At 59.9% G+C, this 6,714-nt stretch overlaps 2 non-coding genes across 2 annotated transcripts; both read right to left on the bottom strand.

Moving 5' to 3' along the window:
- Nucleotides 1-169: 169 nt before the first annotated feature.
- LOC145654102 (5.8S ribosomal RNA) lies at nucleotides 170-323 on the bottom strand. Its single transcript, XR_014120333.1, has one exon. It is a non-coding gene; the product is annotated as a 5.8S ribosomal RNA (ribosomal RNA).
- Nucleotides 324-1,205: 882 nt separating this feature from the next.
- On the bottom strand, nucleotides 1,206-3,044 carry LOC145654114 (18S ribosomal RNA). Its single transcript, XR_014120345.1, has one exon. It is a non-coding gene; the product is annotated as an 18S ribosomal RNA (ribosomal RNA).
- Between the last annotated feature and the right edge of the window lie 3,670 nt (nucleotides 3,045-6,714).

Raw genomic sequence — 6,714 nt, 5'->3', positions numbered from 1 at the left:
GCACGGAGAACGGGCACTCAACCGCAGCGAACCCACCGACCGGATCTCACCGAGACAGCGACCGGGAACCGTCTGCTTTTAGGAAGACGGAGGCCAGGGGGCACCCCCCCACCTACGAACCTCCAACCGCGGTCCCGCCTGAGAAGGCAGGTCCGACAGATAGGAATAGCGACCCTCAGACAGGCGTAGCCCCGGGATGGACCCGGGGCCGCAATGTGCGTTCGAAATGTCGATGATCAATGTGTCCTGCAATTCACATTAGTTCTCGCAGCTGGCTGCGTTCTTCATCGACGCACGAGCCAAGTGATCCACCGCTAAGAGTTGTACTCTTTTATTTCAGGCTCAGTTTAGGTCTTTCACCACGACTACAAAGACAGGTTTAAAAGGTTTCACCAACCGGTCAGGCGCCCCCGTCTGCGAGTGTTGAAACGGGCGCGGGGTTGCGCTTTGCCCACACGCCCCACGTGGCAGACGAGTCAGTCTTTGAACCGCGGCCCTCCGCGCCCGCCCCGTCCGACCCCTCGAAAGGGGTGGAACTCACGTAGCGTGGGCCAAGCCCTAGGTACCTGCCGGGGGTCCCCCTGAGACTCCTTTCTGAGAGAGAGAAGCAGGGGAACCGGCTGCGCCACCCACCACCACCACGCCCCAGGACGCCGGTGGGCGGACGAACACAGGAAGGGCCATGGCCTGCCCCACGAGGAGCAGCGCTCGCAACCCCCCCCGGAAAGTCCGCTCGTCAGCGAGCAAGGGGACGGGGATGAATGACAAGGACAACAAAATAGGAAAACCCCTCGCGGTGGACGGAGGCAGCGGCCGTGCGAGCGAGAGGGAGGGCGCGGGACGGACCCGTACGACCCGCTCGACTCGCAGGCGCTTCTCCTGCCGGCAAGGTGAGGGGAAACCGGCCTTCGCCCGACGAGCGGGGACGCCGAGTTTTTTGAACGACGCGTCTCTCGCGCTGGAACCCAGAGAATACCGGGGCCTGCGGGGGGGGGGTGCTGAAGGACGACGCGGAGGAAGAGGCGGAGGACGAGGAAGGGGTGGGAGGGACTAGGCTCCTCCTTTATGCCTTCTGTCCAGCCTGACCTGCAAGCGACCACGTGTAACAGCAACCCCGAAGACCCTTTCGACCCTGGGCCCCGACGCGGGGGGACGGCGAAGTCGAGGGGGTCGGGAGAGGAGGCACGCCGGACAGCGTTACCCGTTAATGATCCTTTCGCAGGTTCACCTACGAAAACCTTGTTACGACTTTTACTTCCTCTAGATAGTCAAGTTTGATCGACTTCTCGGCGCTCCGCCAAGGCCCGCGAGGAGCCCCGGCGGGGCCGATCCGAGGACCTCACTAAACCATCCGATCGGTAGTAGCGACGGGCGGTGTGTACAAAGGGCAGGGACTTAATCAACGCGAGCTTATGACCCGCGCTTACTGGGAATTCCTCGTTCATGGGGAATAATTGCAATCCCCAGTCCCCATCACGAATGGGGTTCAGCGGATTACCCGCACCTCTCGGTGTAGGGTAGGCACACGCTGATCCAACCATTGTGGCGCGCGTGCAGCCCCGGACATCTAAGGGCATCACAGACCTGTTATTGCTCCATCTCGCGTGGCTGAACGCCACTTGTCCCTCTAAGAAGTTTGACGCCGACCGCGGAGGGCCGCGTAACTATTTAGCATGCCGGAGTCTCGTTCGTTATCGGAATTAACCAGACAAATCGCTCCACCAACTAAGAACGGCCATGCACCACCACCCACAGAATCGAGAAAGAGCTATCAATCTGTCAATCCTTTCCGTGTCCGGGCCGGGTGAGGTTTCCCGTGTTGAGTCAAATTAAGCCGCAGGCTCCACTCCTGGTGGTGCCCTTCCGTCAATTCCTTTAAGTTTCAGCTTTGCAACCATACTCCCCCCGGAACCCACAGACTCGTGGTTTCCCTCACGCTGCCCGGCGGGTCATGGGAATAACGCCGCCGGATCGCGGGTCGGCATAGTTTACGGTCGGAACTACGACGGTATCTGATCGTCTTCGAACCTCCGACTTTCGTTCTTGATTAATGAAAACATTCTTGGCAAATGCTTTCGCTTTCGTCCGTCTTGCGCCGGTCCAAGAATTTCACCTCTAGCGGCGCAATACGAATGCCCCCGGCCGTCCCTCTTAATCATGGCCCTGGTTCAGGAAACCCACAAAATAGAACCGGAGTCCTATTCCATTATTCCTAGCTCAGGTATTCAGGCGAGAAGCGGGCCCGCTTTGAACACTCTAATTTTTTCAAAGTAAACGCTCCGAGCCCCGTCCGGACACCCAGCCAAGGGCATCCGGGGGGCACCGGGAGACAGGGTCTGAGACAGGCGGTGGCACGCCTCGCGGCGGACCGCCAGCCCACTCCCGACATCCAACTACGAGCTTTTTAACTGCAGCAACTTTAATATACGCTATTGGAGCTGGAATTACCGCGGCTGCTGGCACCAGACTTGCCCTCCAATGGGTCCTCACCCATGGGTTTAGGATACGCTCATTCCGATTACAGGGCCTCGAAAGAGACCTGTATCGTTATTTTTCGTCACTACCTCCCCGTGTCGGGAATGGGTAATTTGCGCGCCTGCTGCCTTCCTTGGATGTGGTAGCCGTTTCTCAGGCTCCCTCTCCGGAATCGAACCCTGATTCCCCGTTACCCGTGGTCACCATGGTAGCCGACTATGGTACCATCGAAAGTTGATAGGGCAGACATTCGAATGAGACGTCGCCGCCGCGGAGGGCGCGCGATCGGCCCGAGGTTATCTAGAGTCACCAAAGCGGCCGGGGGGCCCGAGCCCCCCGGATGGGTTTTGGGTCTGATAAATGCACGCATCCCCCGAAGGGTCAGCGCTCGTTTGCATGTATTAGCTCTAGAATTACCACAGTTATCCGAGTAACGTGTGGAGCGATCAAAGGAACCATAACTGATTTAATGAGCCATTCGCAGTTTCACTGTACCGGCCGTGTGCACTTAGACCTGCATGGCTTAATCTTTGAGACAAGCATATGTTACTGGCAGGATCAACCAGGTAGTTTGCACCGTGGTCTGGGATGAACCACGAGTGACATCCGCCTCCCCTTCCGGGGGCTAGGAAGCAGCGGGTTGTAAGTGCGTGCGCCGTCAGGTCCAGACGCCATACAGGGCTACCCAGGACAGCTTCCGCGGCCAGTGTAAACGTGCTCGCGCACCGCCCTCTGGCCTTCGGACGCCGACCTCTCACCTTGATGCAAAGCTGTCCCATCCGGTCATGCCCGCACCGTACCCCGTCCACCTCCTCCGGAGGTGCGGACGGCCGACTCCAGGTGCTTTCGGCGTTCCCTCTCTTCACGCCGTTTTGATTTTCGTTGGCCGCTGGTGGGGGGACAAGGGAAAGACCTCGTCGAATTCCCTCCCCCCTAGCCTCGCTCAACCTACGTTTCGTGATGTAACCAAGAAGAGTGATTCGTGGGCCCAGGTAGGTTTGAAGAGGAGGCCAACAAAGCAGGGCACTCCCTTCCTCCCAAACCACAGACACCAGTATAGGACAACTGAGTAGACAGACTGGCCGTCTGAGTCTCCCCCAGAGAGTTCTGGGATGGGTTACAAATAACCCCCACCCCCCATCAGAGGCTTGACCCGCTAGAACCAGGGAGGATCTGTCAAAACCGCTCTCCACATCAGAAGTTCTGGATCAGCCGGGGCTGGTCGGCAGACGTCCACCTAAGGCCGTGGCCTAACCCCGTGTGGGGGATAGCGCTCGCACCCGTACACGTGGACACCCGCTCGTCAAATGGCTGGCTCCTCACTTACCGTAGGGGGAATGGTTTGCCTACCCCTGGCGGGTCTGGTACTCCACTCTACCAAACAAGGAAGCAACACACCAATAGACCCCTGCAACACCGGGCAGCTTTGGGCAGTGTCACTACACTCCTCCTTGTTCTTCACGTTCCTTCCGTGGTGATTTTTTTTTTTTTTTCGTGGCCATTGCCGTGCATGGCTTCCCCATCGCTTTGCATGCTCTCCATTGCCTCGTGCTGCTTCACCATTGGTCTCACCTGGAGACCGAAGCCGCTCTCCCAGTAACCCGATGGTACCTGGCCAGAAAACCCCGTGCCCGATTTCATCTAGGACAAGGGCCAAACCACAGACCGTGCCCGTCCAGGGTCAACCCCTGGTCGGACAGGCCTGGTGGGTCGATACCATGGATGTGGCAGGCCGACGAGAATCCACTGGTACATTTACAAACACGCCCACCCTGGTGGCATGGCTGTACGACCCATCGTCGAAGCACGCTGCGGCGGACTGAGCCATTGGATCCAGTTGCCTGGGCGTACACTCAGCCCAACAGACGCACTCGGGTCGGGGAGAGCAAAGCAGACTGTGTGCCTGGATGTGCCCACTTCCATAGGGGAATCGGCATGATGGTTCACTTAACCCGAGGAGGGCTCCCCTCGCGGGATAAGCACCCCCCTCGGGGGATGGGGGGGGGGGGCATCCAGAGCACACCACTTTCCGGTAGGGGACAGGCGTTTGATCATGTGTCCGAGGGAGAGCTCCCCTTGCCGGCCGAACACCCCTCGGACTCCCCTTGGGCTTCCAGAGAACGCCACTGGATGAATTTAGTGCTTGGACCCCATTGATTCTCTTTGCTCTCCCATATACCCGACGGGACCTATTTGCAAAACCCCGTGCCAACCAGACCTCCAGGAAGGGGGCTGGCGGCTAACCATGCCCAGCAGGGTGCACCCTGGTCGGACACTTTGGGAGGGTCGAGAGCCTGGAAGTGCCACCCGGGGGAGTAATTCTGATTTCCGTTTTAATGCACTCAGGGACAGCCCGAGGACCTCTGTAGTGCACCTGAGGCGGACTGAGCCGTCGGGTCCAGGGGTCTGGAGTTCGGAACCTCCAGGGTTCACCTGGCTGTTCTCTTAGCCCAGCAGGGTGCACCCTGGTCGGACACTTCGGGAGGGTCGAGAGCCTGGATGTGCCACCCCGACGAGTAATGAGTTTTCCCTTCGTATCTCTTCCGGACCAGGTCCGATTCGCACGAAACTCGCTGGGCATGGCCAGGAGCGCCCCCTGCTGCCCACGCCACCGTCCCCGCGCTTCTACTCCCGAGGGCCGAGGAGACAGCGAAGCGTGGGTCGGGTCGCCTGCTTCCAGGGTCTCCCTGGTACTCTCCAGTCTCCCGAGTCCATCGGGTCCGACCTCGTATTTTTAGCCCAGACGGGGAATGAGAAAGGGGCCCCCGACCGCCCGAGGGCGGGCGCTCGCTTCTCAGCCTAGGAACGTCCGATTCCCACGAAACTTTTACGCCAGACGTTCCTGGCAGCGAGCGCGTTCAAAGGTGACCCGCGCTGCTTCTCTCCTCCCAAGGGCCGAAGAGATATTCGTCTTCAAACCCGACCGGCCCTGTGTTTGCCGCCCCGGCGGTTTTAAAAAATCATAGCGTAAAAACGGTGGGTGCGCTTCGCCTGCCGCTTGGACAGCGTTAAACGGCAGCCCCGGCTCTTTCCAAAGGGCCCTCAACCGACTTTCTGCTCCCAAGGAGCCCAGAGATATGAAACCGATAAATCAAAACCCCGTGCCAACCAGACCTCCAGGAAGGGGGCTGGCGGCTAACCATGCCCGGCAGGGTGCACCCTGGTCGGACGCTTTGGGAGGGTCGAGAGCCTGGATGTGCCACCCCGACGAGTAATGAGTTTTCCCTTCGTATCTCTTCCGGACCAGGTCCGATTCGCACGAAACTCGCTGGGCATGGCCAGGAGCGCCCCCTGCTGCCCACGCCACCGTCCCCGCGCTTCTACTCCCGAGGGCCGAGGAGACAGCGAAGCGTGGGTCGGGTCGCCTGCTTCCAGGGTCTCCCTGGTACTCTCCAGTCTCCCGAGTCCATCGGGTCCGACCTCGTATTTTTAGCCCAGACGGGGAATGAGAAAGGGGCCCCCGACCGCCCGAGGGCGGGCGCTCGCTTCTCAGCCTAGGAACGTCCGATTCCCACGAAACTTTTACGCCAGACGTTCCTGGCAGCGAGCGCGTTCAAAGGTGACCCGCGCTGCTTCTCTCCTCCCAAGGGCCGAAGAGATATTCGTCTTCAAACCCGACCGGCCCTGTGTTTGCCGCCCCGGCGGTTTTAAAAAATCATAGCGTAAAAACGGTGGGTGCGCTTCGCCTGCCGCTTGGACAGCGTTAAACGGCAGCCCCGGCTCTTTCCAAAGGGCCCTCAACCGACTTTCTGCTCCCAAGGAGCCCAGAGATATGAAACCGAAAAATCAAAACCCCGTGCCAACCAGACCTCCAGGAAGGGGGCTGGCGGCTAACCATGCCCGGCAGGGTGCACCCTGGTCGGACGCTTTGGGAGGGTCGAGAGCCTGGATGTGCCACCCCGACGAGTAATGAGTTTTCCCTTCGTATCTCTTCCGGACCAGGTCCGATTCGCACGAAACTCGCTGGGCATGGCCAGGAGCGCCCCCTGCTGCCCACGCCACCGTCCCCGCGCTTCTACTCCCGAGGGCCGAGGAGACAGCGAAGCGTGGGTCGGGTCGCCTGCTTCCAGGGTCTCCCTGGTACTCTCCAGTCTCCCGAGTCCATCGGGTCTGACCTCGTATTTTTAGCCCAGACGGGGAATGAGAAAGGGGCCCCCGACCGCCCGAGGGCGGGCGCTCGCTTCTCAGCCTAGGAACGTCCGATTCCCACGAAACTTTTACGCCAGACGTTCCTGGCAG

The sequence above is a fragment of the Electrophorus electricus genome, unplaced genomic scaffold (assembly GCF_041902795.1).
Source record: "Electrophorus electricus isolate QZ-2024a unplaced genomic scaffold, ASM4190279v1 Scaffold122, whole genome shotgun sequence".
Lineage (NCBI taxonomy): Eukaryota > Metazoa > Chordata > Actinopteri > Gymnotiformes > Gymnotidae > Electrophorus > Electrophorus electricus.
Note: the sequence above shows the minus strand (reverse complement) of the source record. Positions and strands in the feature narration are given on the sequence as shown.